The 14855-nt window shown below is 36.5% G+C and overlaps 1 protein-coding gene across 5 annotated transcripts in view; it reads right to left on the bottom strand.

The window, feature by feature from the left end:
• Positions 1-9299: 9299 nt before the first annotated feature.
• LOC132199488 (innexin shaking-B) overlaps positions 9300-14855 on the bottom strand; it is a 111338-nt gene continuing 105782 nt past the window's right edge. For all 5 annotated transcript variants that reach the window (XM_059624254.1, XM_059624255.1, XM_059624251.1 and 2 more), the window contains one exon: positions 9300-11814. The gene's annotated coding sequence lies outside the window, so the exon portion shown is untranslated. The remainder of the gene's footprint in view (positions 11815-14855) is intronic.

The raw sequence follows: 14855 nt of genomic DNA on the forward strand, positions 1-14855 counted from the left end.
ATATTCCTAAATAATTTGATATTTGGAATAAAAATCAATTTGATGCAAAACAATACAGTTTATTTTGTGGTGAAAAATTTCCCAAAAGAAAAATTTCGGAAAAAAAATACTAGAAGCGAATGTAAAACATAAACAATGTGTTTGAAGAAGTTGACACTCGAGGAGATAATCATGGAAATGAAGATTCGGGCTTTTCCTCGTTGCAAAAAATTGTTTTTATTCAAAAACAAACGGCTCTACCAGTTTCGGTCACGGTCTGCGACCCAATTTCATGAGCAAGAAAAATACAAAAAATCAGCAAAATTGAAAAACCACATTTAAACATAAAAATTAAGTTTTAAGATTTTTATTTTTAATGTTGAATGGTGGTTTTTTCAATGTTGCTGATTTTTTGTATATTTCTTGCTCATGAAATAGGGTCGCAGACCGTGACCGAAACTGGTAGAGCCGTTTGTTTTTGAATAAAAACAATTTTTTGCAACGAGGAAAAGCCCGAATCTTCATTTCCATAAACAATGTGATTTGGACAAATAAACTAACAATAATAACGAAAAAAAATCAATCCGAATCTATCTTACTTGCGTCGTTTTCTATGTAACTTTTTTTTTCCTTTTTTACAGAAAAACCAGCAAACAGGAAAAACAGTGAGTTGGAGGCTGCCTTAGTTATAGTAATGCATAAGAGATAGGACTTAAGTATAGCGAGAGCGTTATTATCCCATAAAACACAGGTTAAGCCGTAAACAATTTTGCGCCCGTGTCCGTATAATTCAGGTCGGCCGGCGGCGTGACAAGAGTGAAAAATGATTATCGCGCGCATATATGCACACACATAAACTGACGAGTTCAGGAAGGAGAGAAAGGGTTAAAATGCGCAGAGTTGTTTACGGCGGGTTGTGTGCTAGAGACGAGGTTTGGCCCATAACTGCATGATGACCGTAAATAAATAATCGGCTAAGCCAGGCGTAATGCATCCATTATTAAGCGAGCCCCGATGCATTATTAATATTCATGGCGAGCAAAGACGTCCGAAAAGCAGCCGCCAGAAGGTGTCGCCGATTTTGACTTATTTATGCGATGCAGATATGTTATAACAAGAGAAAGCAAATTTTGCCTATTTTCTTTATTTATTCCATCTCGATAAACGGTTTAATTTTTTTCTTTTACTCCAGAATTTATTTCTGCTCCTTGGGTTTTGTGTCATTTTGGCGTCTTAGTTTCCTCTCCACCCTCTGCTCTTTGGAATTTCCGCTGACACAGATATTACGCTCCGACTGCAATTGAAATGTTACACTCAGTCTCACCCCTGACTTTTGTAAAGTGCAAATTGTACACGACCGACCCAACGAGAACACACAAGTCCTTTGTGATTCTGTTTTTGTTGCAGCATAATGGAAAGCAGTTTGTTTCAAATTTACAGTACATGGGCGTTTAGAAAACTAAAGGAAACGTCGAGTCTAGTTTCAATTAATTAATTATTAGAAAATTAATATAGAATTATGGCACGGTACTACAATACAATATTTTTGTAATCTGAAAAGCCCACCAATTTGTAATTCCGTAAAAAAATCATAATTTAAAAATAATGTTAAATAATTCAGATAAATTTGAATTAATGTTTGTTATTATTTTGGTGACGATTTTGTTCATTAGAGGCTTCGAGAATGGGCTTATTTTTCTGATCACAAAATTGGTAGAGCCATTTGTTTTTGAATAAAAAAAATAATAATTTTTTTACAACGAGTAAAAAACCCGTGGCCCTAGTTCTTTACTTTCACTTATTACTGACTTTAAATTTGAATTAATTGCGTTTTAGAGAAATAAATAATATAACCTTGTTTCTGCCAAATAATGAAGCGGTAAAAGAACTTAATTTTTAAGGAATTAGGATCCTGCTGATGGAAAAGTTGAAAGAAGACCAATTGAAAATAATAATACTTCACCATCCAATCGATATTACGGTCTTTGTTGAACATGTCGGATCAAAACACAGGAGTTTGCTCACTCAACGTTCGCTGTGCGCAATAATAAAATCCGAGAGTGCCACAAACGCCGTGTTCGCAGAGGCGTGAAGAAAGCAATTACACACTGCCAGCGACGTTTGATTATTTTCTCATAGGGAGGCGAATAAAGGCAATTTGCATTTGGCAGTAACGAAAGCAATAAAGGCGCAATCGAATCACGCGGCGCGGCTGCACTGATTTCATTTCGTCGTCGACGCGCCGATTTAATACCTTGCCAAAGGAACACTTCTTGTGCAGTGCGTGGAGCACAATTAACGCCCATGTATTGATTGGACGAGACGCGGACGGATTGTCTCGTCGGGGCTGCTGCGCGATATACCTCGAGGTGTAGCTGCTGGAATACCAAAGATAGCGTCGGACGTGCCGCCGCCCGCCGACAGCGATCTTCTCCGAAACACGCGCAAAGCAGCCGCCGGTCTAGCACTTTGAATTATTAGCAAGAGAGAGAAAGCTGCTGCTGCTGGAATCTTAAAGTGCATCTCTCTTGAGCTGCCGAATAGAAAAACCAACCCTGTGGGGCTGCTTTCGGGAGAAGAAGAGACGCGTGGCGATGAAATCTCATCTCAAAAGCGGCGAATATGTCTTGCGAATTTCCTTGAACTTCTCTCAGTGAGATATTTAAAATTCACAAACCATTAAAAATTGAAATGATTTTAAAAAGCAATTTTTATAAATTTCCTCTTGAAATTCTTCAGAATCACTCAAAAAACATGAATTATGGAAAACACTGAGTTTATGATCTCGAATTTTAATCTCACTGCCGTAATAAAATTGAAAATATATGTTAAAAAAACATGTTTCATCAATTTTTTATTTATGTACCAATTAATTCTAAAAAAGAAGATTTTGAAATTCAGCTGATCAATTTTTGTAAATAGTCTTAACTAAACACTTTAAGAAAGTTTTTGGTGCCCTTGATATTTTTGTTTCAATTTTTAATATTCAAATGAAACCTTGACTTTTGTATTTAATTTTTTACTTCAGTTTTGAATAATATTTACAAATATAGGATGGGGGGAAGGGATCCACGGTTGAAATATATTAATAATACTAATTTGAATTAAATTATATTAATATTCATTCTTCTTATCTCAAATCTGTTTAAAAATACTAAAACTAGCAACGAAACTTAACGAAGCTTTTTTTTATATCCTATATATATCGTATAATAATTATACAAATTTCAGTGTACATTTTATTTTTGGACTGGTCCTTGATTTTATCCAAATTTGGTACATATTTTTTTTTATCGGGTCAGGCCAAGACAAGGTATTGTGGGCCTGTGCCCTTTTTAGTGGCGCAGAAGGCGCCACTCAATTTTGTCTTTTTTAATTTTATTTTGTTTTTGGGTTTGTCTTTATTGTACAATATTCAATATTTATATGTACAATATTCAAAATTTCGTTAATATTAGTTAGTGTCCTTGAAAAAGTCAAAAGCGTAGGAAGAAGGAAAAAAGGATATTTTGCACATAATGATGGCGTGGCTTGTTTGGATTTTTTTTTTCATTAAAAAAGGAGGGAAAATGGGTCCGTCGAGTTGAGAGGCGCACACCGCTCTCTTTTCTCTTTTGTACATACATAAATGTCGTATGTGTGCATTTTCCGGCTGGCGCTAAAACTCTTTTGCTCTCTCCGTGTGTAATCAGAATGCAACAAATCACAGAGGCATCTGCCTCTGCAGTAGGGCAGCTGAAAAATTGCGCCCCAGCCCTATCAGCCCGAGCAGGCCTACTTTACTCGAAATGTGCTGATGCGCTTTTTATTTTACACGAGCCGCTTTTTAGGCCAAAACTACACGACCAGCTTACATTTGGAATTAGGAAAATGAACACTGTAATTTAATTCAATTTATGTGCGGATATAATATTCACCAAAAATTATAGATAAATTAAAAATAATTTATTTTCTATTCGATTAAGAAATTTTTGTTTTAAAAATTATAATGCCTGCAACAATGAAAAAGTGTGCAAAAAAGAATATTTCAATTTGTATTGTTGCAAAGAATTATTTAAAAAATTATCTTTTGTAAGATTTGCAAGTAAATTCTTTGAGACGAACATGAAGCACTCTATTCGGAAGAATTTTGGAGACGCTAGTGTCCCGGACGTGGATCAGCTGAGTCAGTTCTTGGAGGACATCGCCAGGTTTAAGGCCGAGGAGAAAAGGTCCACTCGATGCTTCCAAAAGCAGAAAATTAGCATCGGCTGGAAGCCGGTTTTGGACGCAGGCATGAAAAAGCCATCGCCTTTGGAGACGTCCGATGTTTGGGACACAGAAGATGAGGAGGAGAGTGATTTGGAGAGCTACAGCACCATCTGTGACGGCGCAGAGTCGGTTGGGAGCTGGCAGGATGACGAGGAAGAAGATCAAGTAAGAATTTAGATTTTTGTCGGATTAAAAAAACGATTTTAATCATACAAAAAAAATTCATCGCACTTAATTAAAGATTGGAACAAGAGAGATATTTAAATTTGCAATATTTTCAGGACATGAAATTATATGCTGAACTGCTGATTGAACACAAAGAGACACAGGAGCATGAGGAGGAGTGGATTCGCGAAGTGAACCAAAAGCTGATGGACAAAGTTCGTGACTCGCTGGTGAATCTCAAAGCTTGCCAACTGCTTGCCGAGGCTCTGCAGGACCACGGAGAGAAAATTGAGGAGAAACGGGAGCGCAGGTCCAGCTCTGCCATGATGCTTGAGGTGCGCCGAGCCAGTGCTGCAGAAATCAGACGTCAGTCGGCAAAGGCAGCCAAGAAGGTTTTAATTTTGGCAAGGTTTTCAGTATATTCGGAAAATTTATTGTTTTTCCTGCAGGTGAAGAGGGCCAAAACAAGGCAGCTGAAAGCTCGGCAGGCGTTGGTGAACGCGCTGAAGAAACATCAGCAGGAAAAAATAAAACAGGAGAGCAGGGCGGAGAAAAAGCAGCAGAAGCGCAAGTGGGACCGGGTTAAGAGGAGTGCGAGGCTCGAGTTTGAGAAGAACCTGGAGAGCATGAAGCAGAAGGTCCAGATTTGATTAGTTGCTGATTTACGTGCGCCTCTAAAATGGATCTATTAATAGCAAACACATTTGAAACTAAAAGAGATACGCAGAATTGGTTTTGATTGGGCGCTGCCAGAGCAAAAAGTATGGGCGGCAAGATGAAAGTCGTTCCATCATTTGCGGCGATTTATCGCCACTCTCAGTCAGGAGAGGGCACACGTCATTTCTCGCTCAAAAAGTTCATTTGTTAGAGCGGCAGGCAGGAGGACACACAAGATGTTGCAATCAATTTTTGTGGCTGCGCTGCCGAGAGATGGATCTCAAAGTCGACCTCTTTGATCCCCATTTATCGCAAAACTGCTGACGACAAAGCTTCAAATTGAAAAGAAAAAGTGGCTGTCTGTTTCATAAAATTTAGGTCATCAAATTGATCTGGCGGTTTACTAGAAAAAAAAACAACGATAATCCATCCCAAGCCGTCCACTCTAAGCTAGATCCAATTTAAATTATTATTAAATTTGATTATGGGTTATCTTGGGAAGAGATTTTAAATAAGGATCTCCATTGGATTTTGGAATCATTTAACTTTTAAAGCATTTGAAATTTGGTATGTATCTTAAAAGTTGATAACCTTTCGTTGCTGAGTGTCTTAAATAATCATCTTTTAAATATTTTAATTTTGCTTTTATAAAAAAACTCGTAGTCAAAATAAATAATGAACAAATCTTACCTTCAATATGAGGTAAAAAAATTTATTTTGTAATTTTGCTGTTGTAACCGTTAAATTTGAATTCCCTGTTTAAACTCTAACATGCATCATCGGGTTGAGAAAATTATTTGCTGCAGCAGCTGAATCTTAATAGAACACAGTGCACTCCTCTGCTTCCTGTTTGCAGACTCATCTCGCCGCGTTTGCTCTCTCGTCATATCTATATTTATAGGCCACACTATCAAGGGAAATATAGCAGGCAAAGCCAGGGCCGGTTCTCTTTCCATGAATATCGCGGCGTGCGCATTAATTATTGACCAGCGCGCGCCTCCGTGCAATCAAAAAATACCACTGCCTGGTGCGCGCGCGAGTGAATTTTTCCTTCGTTGCCGCCTCGGTTCATTTTAATAATTTAGGCATCCGGCGCGCGGACAAATTTCCAAAAGAACACAAGGCAAGAGAGTGGCCGCCACGGGGCTGATTGCGAAAATTCCGTCCTGCTGATAAAGACGTGCGCTTTTTGTCTTTTTTTTTACTCTCTGCGTCTGTGTGCGGCGGCCGAGAAGAGAAGAAAAGTGTGATCAAAATGTCCCCAGGACTCTTGCGTGTCCCTCTGCTTATCTGCCGCCACTGCCCGAGTGAAGCTCCGCTCTGGTGCCAAATTTTCCTTAATGTACTACCTCTTGTAGAAGGAGAATCAGTTTTTTCCATCCAAGGAAAAGTCCCTTTTTGTCCCTTTGATGGTAAATGACAAGGAAATCTATTCTTCCTCCTTGTTCGTTGAAATTTCTCAAATGATTTTTTTTTTCTTATTAAAAATTAAACAAAATTAAAAATTATGGAAATGTCTGGGAATTTTTTCTGCATCAGAATTTTAAGTAAATTCCACATGTGATTTTCCTCTGCCTTAAATACACCAAAATTTTTTCTCCCATCCATCTTCGTCGGGTGATTTTCAGAATGGACAAATTAGTCATCAGAGAGCAGAGGCAGTGGGCTAATTTTTCACTGGGTCGTTAAGTTGATGCTGGCCGCGCTGCCGTGCCGCAGCCGGCGTCAAATTTTATGAAGCAATGTGATATTAGTTGTTGTAAATATAAAGTGCCAGGCTCATTTCTCTCAACGACCACCCACACTATAAAATTGTACCTCGGCCCACATTTACGCTGCCCGTCTACAAACACATACAAACACACACGCCGCTATTTTTAGGGCCATGCACTGCACACACACCCGACGAGAAATTAACTTTGAAGAAGAAGAAGAAGAAGCATTGCGGCGAAGGCGAGAATAGTCTGGCCTGCTGCTCTTTTGCTTCAAAGAGAGGAAAAGAAAGTTTTGCAATTAGCGCGAAACGGAACCGAAATATATAAAAATAAGACGACACAAGAGAAAAAGGAAATATGATAGAGTCGGTTGAAATCAAACACGTGCTGGTTTTTTTTCTCAAGGATAAAGTCAAGTGTATGTAATATTAAAAAGAAATCATAATGTACATTAGAAAAACAGTTTTTCATCATCATCGCCATGGGAAATTATGGGAACAACTGAAGTGGTGTGTAATTGAATAAATTGTTGTCGTAATAAGTACGGGAGCAGATGCCATTCGTCAAGAACGACGCTCGCCTCTTTGATATTTACAAGGGTTAAAATAACATTTTCATCGGCATCATTTGCATGTACTCTTAGTCTTATTACAGAATCCGTCGCTCTCAATAATTGCGTGTATAAATTATTTTTACGTAGTACGTCCACACTCGTTGGCAAATGTTTCACAAACATGGTTGTTATAGTTGTTGCTGTTGTCGTCATCGTTGTTGAGTTGTTGTTCTTTTTGAGAAAATCACAAATTTTCCTGGAAGAAAAACCCGCTCCGCCACTAGGAAAACCACTGCAAAGCTAAAACTAACGCGCGCAACTATATATTGTGATTAATTTTTCTTCGTTTAATTAACGTGCTTTTCTTGTAAATTACTCTCAGCTATCCTCTCGTAATACAACAGGCTCGTTACTCTTATTTACAAATAACTTTCTTTATTTTCAATTAAAATCATATTTACAAGTGATTCTCATTATATTATACAGACATATTATACAAATCAATCAACTTCTTTTGCTTTCAGCAGCATATTCATTTTTTTTTAACTCTTTGTTCCGCTTTCGACTCGAGATTTTCTTGTGAAAGAAAATTTGTGATTTGGCGCCACGCGTACTGCATTGGCGCTTCGAGTTTATTAATTATTAACACGTTTTGCTTCTTTGTACAAAAGAAATCAATCAACGATATCATATATATTTATATAGATTTATTTGAGAAATAAAACGTATTCTCGCTTAATTCCATAAAAGATCATTCGAGGAAATCGATCGAACGTTCGCAATCGACTTCGTATTGAGAGTTAAGTAAACCATCTCACAACAAGAATAATCAATATTAAAATTACAATTTAAATTTATACACACTGCTGCTCGCTTTTCTTCCTTTCTCTGCTTTTTTTTCAATATCAACGATTTTTATTGCTGTCTTTTAAAATTCAACTTGCTCATATACACATCATGGTAAATCACATGTATTCACTGCGCTAGTATTGCTCGATCAAAGAAGGCTGCCCATATTTAAGAATCAATCAAGTTTTACCTTTATCTGCGTGTTCCTTGGATAATATATTTTTTTTTTTTATTAATATCAACAATTAATTAGAATCTCTCGCTTTCGCGCTGGTTTTTTGGGGTGTGGGAAAAGGCAGTTTTAAGCTCCCTTCTATTTAATTACTTTTTATTTTTGTAAATTCTCTTTTATGTGTGTATTGCTTGTGGTTTTTTTTTTTTTATTATTTTATCCTCATATCAATGAACGTCTCAATTCGAACGCGAGCAGATCTTGCGGTCCGCTGCCGCTAAATAAAAATTCAACCGATAAAAACCGGAAACGACTTCGGCAACGTGGCTAGACCATCTGCTTGTGTCTGCGTGTGTCAGTGTGTTATTATTTTTTTTATTCGTTTTCACTCTCTGTTTTATTTGGCATTACTGGTGGGCAAAACGTCAGAAGTATAATATGGCAAGACTATCGAGAAGTCATCCAACCTAGTCGGTTGATTAAGTAAGAGTGAGTGAATGTAAAAATTCCTTTTAAAACTTTCCGGGGGTTTGTTTTTCACTTTTACCACTTGAGAAAGGCAAGAGAAAAGAACTTATTGCTTTCGAAAGATATGGCGTTTTTTCTTTGGAAATATATATAATATATATATATAGACTTGAAAATGTGGTTAGGTGAGTTTGTCGTGAAGATCTAATTTTGAATCACATCGTTCAGCCACAATTCACAGAACGCAGCCGTGGACTTAAGAAATAGTTGAAATATTTGCGGTCTGTCTACAGGCCAATCGGTTTGGAAAAACTCGCGCAGAGCCAAATTCGCTCTGCCTTATGCATATACATGGAATTCGTCTTGTATCAACAATGAAATTTGTTTCAACATACGCGAAGGGGGTGTGTGGGGGTCGTAAAATTGGAAGGTGCGTGGTATAAATTTATTTATTTATTTTTAGTTTTTCCCGTCTCGTCCCTTTTGCTGATTTTTATTGTTTTTTTTTTTAGCTTTCATTTTGAACCAATAGACGAGGAGGAGGAGGATTTCTTCGGATTTTAGAACGAGGAGGTAGAAAACAATGAAAATGACTAAGTTAAGAGTGAAAGAGAAGAGAATTCGCTATTTTGAAGGATTTTTCTTGTGTTTAACCATGAGTATAAAATTGTTCGTTCATCATCTTTTCTCTTAATCTTCTTCTAAGATTGATATGAGCTTGATTTATAAGGCATGCATATGGCTGGCTTTTAGTAATAAATCCTCTTTTTCTCGTTCTCTTAAACTAGTTTTCCTCATCTCTCTCATTTATAACCCCTAAGATGCTATTTTTCAATTATTTCATTCTAACACGGTAGTAATTATGATCTTCAAGTAATCAGTAACAATTTTCAATACAAAATCTTATCATCAGCAATGTATTTTTGGTATTTAAAAATTCACCTATTTTCAAGTTAAACTTTCCATATCTCTTTTTAATTTAAGCCCCTTGTGTGTGTTTCGTGTGTGGTGTGTTTGTGTGCTCGTTTTTTCGCGGTGAGTGAGGAGTGTTTTTTTTTCTCTCTCTTGTCGCTTGTTTGTGGGTGTTATTTTATGAGAATTGGGTCGTGTCGAGTGTATTCAAATATATATTTTAAGTGCTGCCGATAAAATTTTAGGTTTAAGTAGAATTAAGTGCTTGTCTCTGTGGATTTTCTTAAGGTAAATTTATACAACAGGATAAATCAATTCTTCTAGTGAGATTTTTTCTATTTTTATTATTTTTATGCTTTCGTTTTTTTTTACAATAGAGTGGTGTGAAAGTGAGTTGTGTGTCTGTGTGTGTGTGTTTCGTGTTTTTGCAATAATCTTCTCATAACATCTCCATTTGGGTTTACCTGGAAATTAAAAGACGCGCGCTTCATGTAACAATTTATCATAATAATTGTTCAAAAAGGAGAATATTAAATGATTGAGCATCATCATTTTTATAAAATTTCAAGAACGTTCTTTTCTCTAATCCAATATTTGCTTGCTTTTAATGACTATATGTAAATTTTATTTTAACATTTTTAATACCTTTCAATTGAAATTGGTGATAGCAACCCCTAATTGGTATAATAACTTTGGATTATTTGCACCCTACAACGATTTTTATATAACAATATAATTCTTTTTTTATCTCAATTTAATTTGTGGTAAAACTCTTTTTTGGTTTTCTCTTATTTTTCGTGGTTTTTCTTATAAATTCGGAATTGGTTTCTGTTTGTTTAAAACTGTATCCAAATATTTTCTTCAATCACTACGACGAAGCAGCCTATATAGAAATCTTTTAAAACTGTGTTGTGTGTGTGTGTTTGTGTGTGAGTGTGGGTGTCGCGCGTGTGTGTGTGTTGAGTGTAATTACGCTAATTATTCAATGCTAGCGATACGGAGAGGACCGTCTGCGTGGAGTGAAAAAGGTTTTTCGTGTGTGTTGTGTGTGTGTGTGTTTTTTTTTACTTGCCGCTACATATAAAAACCAGCGTCCCCTCCTTACGTTTTTTTTTTTACAGATAAAAAATCAAAGCAGATGAAAAAAATATTGTAAGGCGCCTAGTTTGTATTGTTTTCTCTTGTGTGACCCAACATCAACCCAACCCACTTCTCAACACGAGTTTATCACATTTTATTGCCAAAATTGCTCTGTCAAAGTCAGAGGCGGAAAAGACACTGCTTGGTGCAACTTTGGGGACATTGTCTCGACTCGTCAAATCAATTTCTTCTCTCGAGGATGTGTGTCGGTCGCAAGGTGAAAAGAAACAATCGGAACCGAGAGAGTGCAAGTGTGGGTACGCGTGTGTCGCTTGCTATTGGCTATTTTGAGTCGGAAACGTGTGGCTGACATTGAGAAGGATTTCCGTTAATGTTGGATCGAGTTTTGGCAATATTGTTTTCTTTTTTTTTTCATCGAAACTTTGAAATATATATATAAAGTAGCAAGTCTGTACATTTGTATTCGATGAGTGAATGTGTGGATGCGTGGCACGGGTCAAAGAAGGGGATTTCGGGGTCGAGTTCAATCATAAATTAACTATTTACACAGATAACAATGGAAACTCAAACGGATTCGGCCAATTGCGTGGAATTGTAATTATTTTTTTTGTCACTTTTGTCCAATTTTTGTTGGTTAATCACGCCGAGGGGTCGAGGTGGGTCTGGGGATTCTTCGGGGGTGCGATCGTGATGAGAGATGTTTTGCGGATCGGCCGGGGGGTTTGGTACGTGCGATTGGTGGTCGCAACTGTGATGCTCCAATATCCATCCACTCGATGATGAGAATGACCATTTTCGTAACAATCAGTGGTAATTAATCAATTAATTAATTATACATTGGCAGCTGGGTCACGGCAACATGACGTGTACCGTGTGTTGGGTGTTGTTGTTGTTGTTGATTAAGGCACGAGTCTTGAGTAAATAGTCCAGTTTCACTTGCAAATGCTTCTTCTTGTTACCCGAACGTGGAGGCACGGGTGGTGGGAAGGCACCTGTGAACACCAAACAAACACATTTCAGATCGCTGCTCTTGTGTTTACCCCTGCGAAGGGCGAAAAAACACACCCGAGATAAAAGCAGCTCAGAGAATAATTTTTGGCTCCTGCCACCGAAAGCGCGGATCAAAATTTCGCCGACTCGCAATTGTCAACTTTGCATGCATTGTCGGGTGGTTTATTATTTAGCGGAAGAAAATTGGAGGCAGAGGCGATGCTTGTGATTTTTTTACTCGCGATTGACGAGGAAGAAAAATTATAACAATTTTTATATTCTTTCAGACCGAGTGATCCGAAAGCTATTCCATAACCCTGATCAAATATTGATCCGCATTGCAATCACATTAGCTCTGTGAGCGGAGATGGAATTATATTATTGTAAAATCCTTTTAACATCCTACCGCAGAAAAATGAATGGGATTACAGTCGGCGTCAGCTGACACGGACAAATTTTCGCAACAAGATGTATCCTTTGCTTGATTAGCAAAGGTTATTTTTAAAGTTATGTTCTTGCTAGACGATAAATTGATTTTTGTCAAAAAATATTTTTAATATAAAATAAATTTATTTTTCAGACTATTTATAATAAATTCAATATTTATATAAATTGAATATAAAATATAAATTTTTTTCACCCTAAACCGAATGCATTTTTGCAGTGAATAATTTAAAATTATTTTCATTCTATGTTTTTAATTATATGTGACATTCCATTTATGGAAATTTCTACCCAAGGATGTGAATTACCATTAATAGTATTTTTATTTTATAAGTTTTTATAGATATCATGATTTTTTTCTAATTAATACATAATTATAAAGTTTTACTAAGAATGAATATGATTTATCTTTGTTCACAGTGGACAAGTTGATTTTATCAAGACACGGATTTCAGCAGGTCAGTGAATTTATATTCAATTTTTCCATCCAGGCTTTTAATTTGACGTGTGCATGCATCAGAGGAAGCACGCGGCGATTGATTCCAGTGAATGCATTTTCTCGCCTGCTCGATCATTCAATTTTCTTTTGTTTTTTCCCATTGCTCTCCTCATAAAGGACTGCAAGTTGCTAAAAACTAGGCCGTGTGACACCAACAAAGAAGAAGTTATTTTAAGTCAGCAAATTATTAAACAATTATATTCTTTTCAGCTTCATATCGTTCCGTGTAAAACAACAACGGGAATATTTTTCGCTGACGTTTTTCTTTGACAAAGCCGCGCCCGCGAATTAATAAAAGGCACACAATGGGATCCGTGTGACGGAAAGAGAGAAGCTATTCTTTTAAACGCCGTGTCTCCGCTTCCACACGAATTTTATTTTTACCCATTCTCTGGGGGTTAATTCATTTAACTCGCCATGAATAACAAAGAAAATGAGAACCATGTTCTTTTCTAAACCAAAATGCCGCTTTAAGCCTGCCAGATGTTTTTTAATAATGGAGAGGATAATTTTTGTGAATCCACCAACTGTAAAAATTCATTGGAATTTTTTTACTTTTAGTTTGTGGTGCTGTGAAAACCAGAATCAATCCATCTTTAAAAAATTATTCTTATTAAATGAGCATTTTACTTTGTTGATAATCTGCATTTAAGGGACAATTAAATTTTATTGCATTAATTACAATAGATTTAATATCAAAAAGCAACTTTCTCGTTTTCACTATACTTAAAAAGAAGAACGTATTTAAAACATGATTTAAAATATAATTTAAAAAAAAAAAACATTAAACTCAATACCCATAGTTTTGCTTTTGGTTAAATTTTATGCGCAAAGTTTTATTTGAAAAAGGAAATTAATTGACTTTGAAGAGCAAACTTTTTACGGTAGAACATTAATAAACGACATTTACTGAAGTTTAATTTTATAAATACAGAAGTCGTTAAATCTCGGTCACAAATCGCGGGCGAATCTTTGCCCCGTGATGAGAATAACGGAGGCGCGCGTAGGATTCGTAGCGGTCCCCAAAGTGCTTTTTAATTGCGACTCGCACGCCAGCGGCCGACGTGCTCGCGAATTTATTACGCGCCGCCCGTTGGAGCATAAATTATTTTCCTAATTATAATTAAGGCAGGTCGAGGAAGCGGCGGGCGTTTCTCATCTCGCAGCGAGATAAGCGCCGCTTGTAAACAAATAATCGCAAACGAGCCAAAAAATTTAATTCAACTCGTAAATATCGCGCGTGGACTCGCGGCTGAGAAAATATTTTCGCAGTCGACACTTCCCAGCAGCCAATTTGTTTCTTTTCATCTCTCGGCGACGGCTGCACACGTGTCCGCGTCATTTCGACTGCCCATTAATTGTGAAGCATCTCTTGGAGCGGAGCGGCCGACCATGCTCATCTATTAATTATTTTTTACACTTCACACGTGACGGACTAAATTTTCACTTGCAAATTAATTTATTAATATTGCTCATTTAATTTGATCAGGCCAATTTCTTGAAGCCGTATTTAGTATTTATTGTGGACGTGGTAAGTGGGAGGATATTATGAATTTTTATTTTCAGACTGGCCTTTTAAATTCATAAATTACGTCGCGTGACCGCTTGTTTGTGTCTTCTGACGATTTATTTTGCTTTTAAAAAACTATTTTGGAACTGTTTGGAAATAATTTCATTAGAATTTGTAGAAGCTTTTATTGGTGAGACATCTAAAAAAAAATTACAAAATGAAATTTTTCTAAACTTTTGCAGAGTTTTTCAGAGTTAAATGCAATAAATTTGAATGTAGTATTTTTCTATGATATTTTTATATATTAATTTATTATTTTATTATTTTTAATATTAAAATAAAACTATTCAAGAATGAGCGAAAAGTTATATTTTTGCAACATTTCATTTTAAATTGTCAATAACAATGTTTTTTTTTTCAGTTTCCAGTTAAAATAATGAGTGGTTTTCCTCACAACAATAAATTTCCCAGTTATTTTTTTTTCGGAGGGTTGATTCGCATTTGAATTATTTTCATCCGAACTTTAGCCCTTTGAAAACAAATAAAACGGGAAGCAAACGACACACGTCCTGAAGCGACGAGGGTGGGAA

Source organism: Neocloeon triangulifer, unplaced genomic scaffold, assembly GCF_031216515.1.
Source record: "Neocloeon triangulifer isolate White Clay Creek 2 clone unplaced genomic scaffold, ASM3121651v1 ptg000014l, whole genome shotgun sequence".
NCBI lineage: Eukaryota > Metazoa > Arthropoda > Insecta > Ephemeroptera > Baetidae > Neocloeon > Neocloeon triangulifer.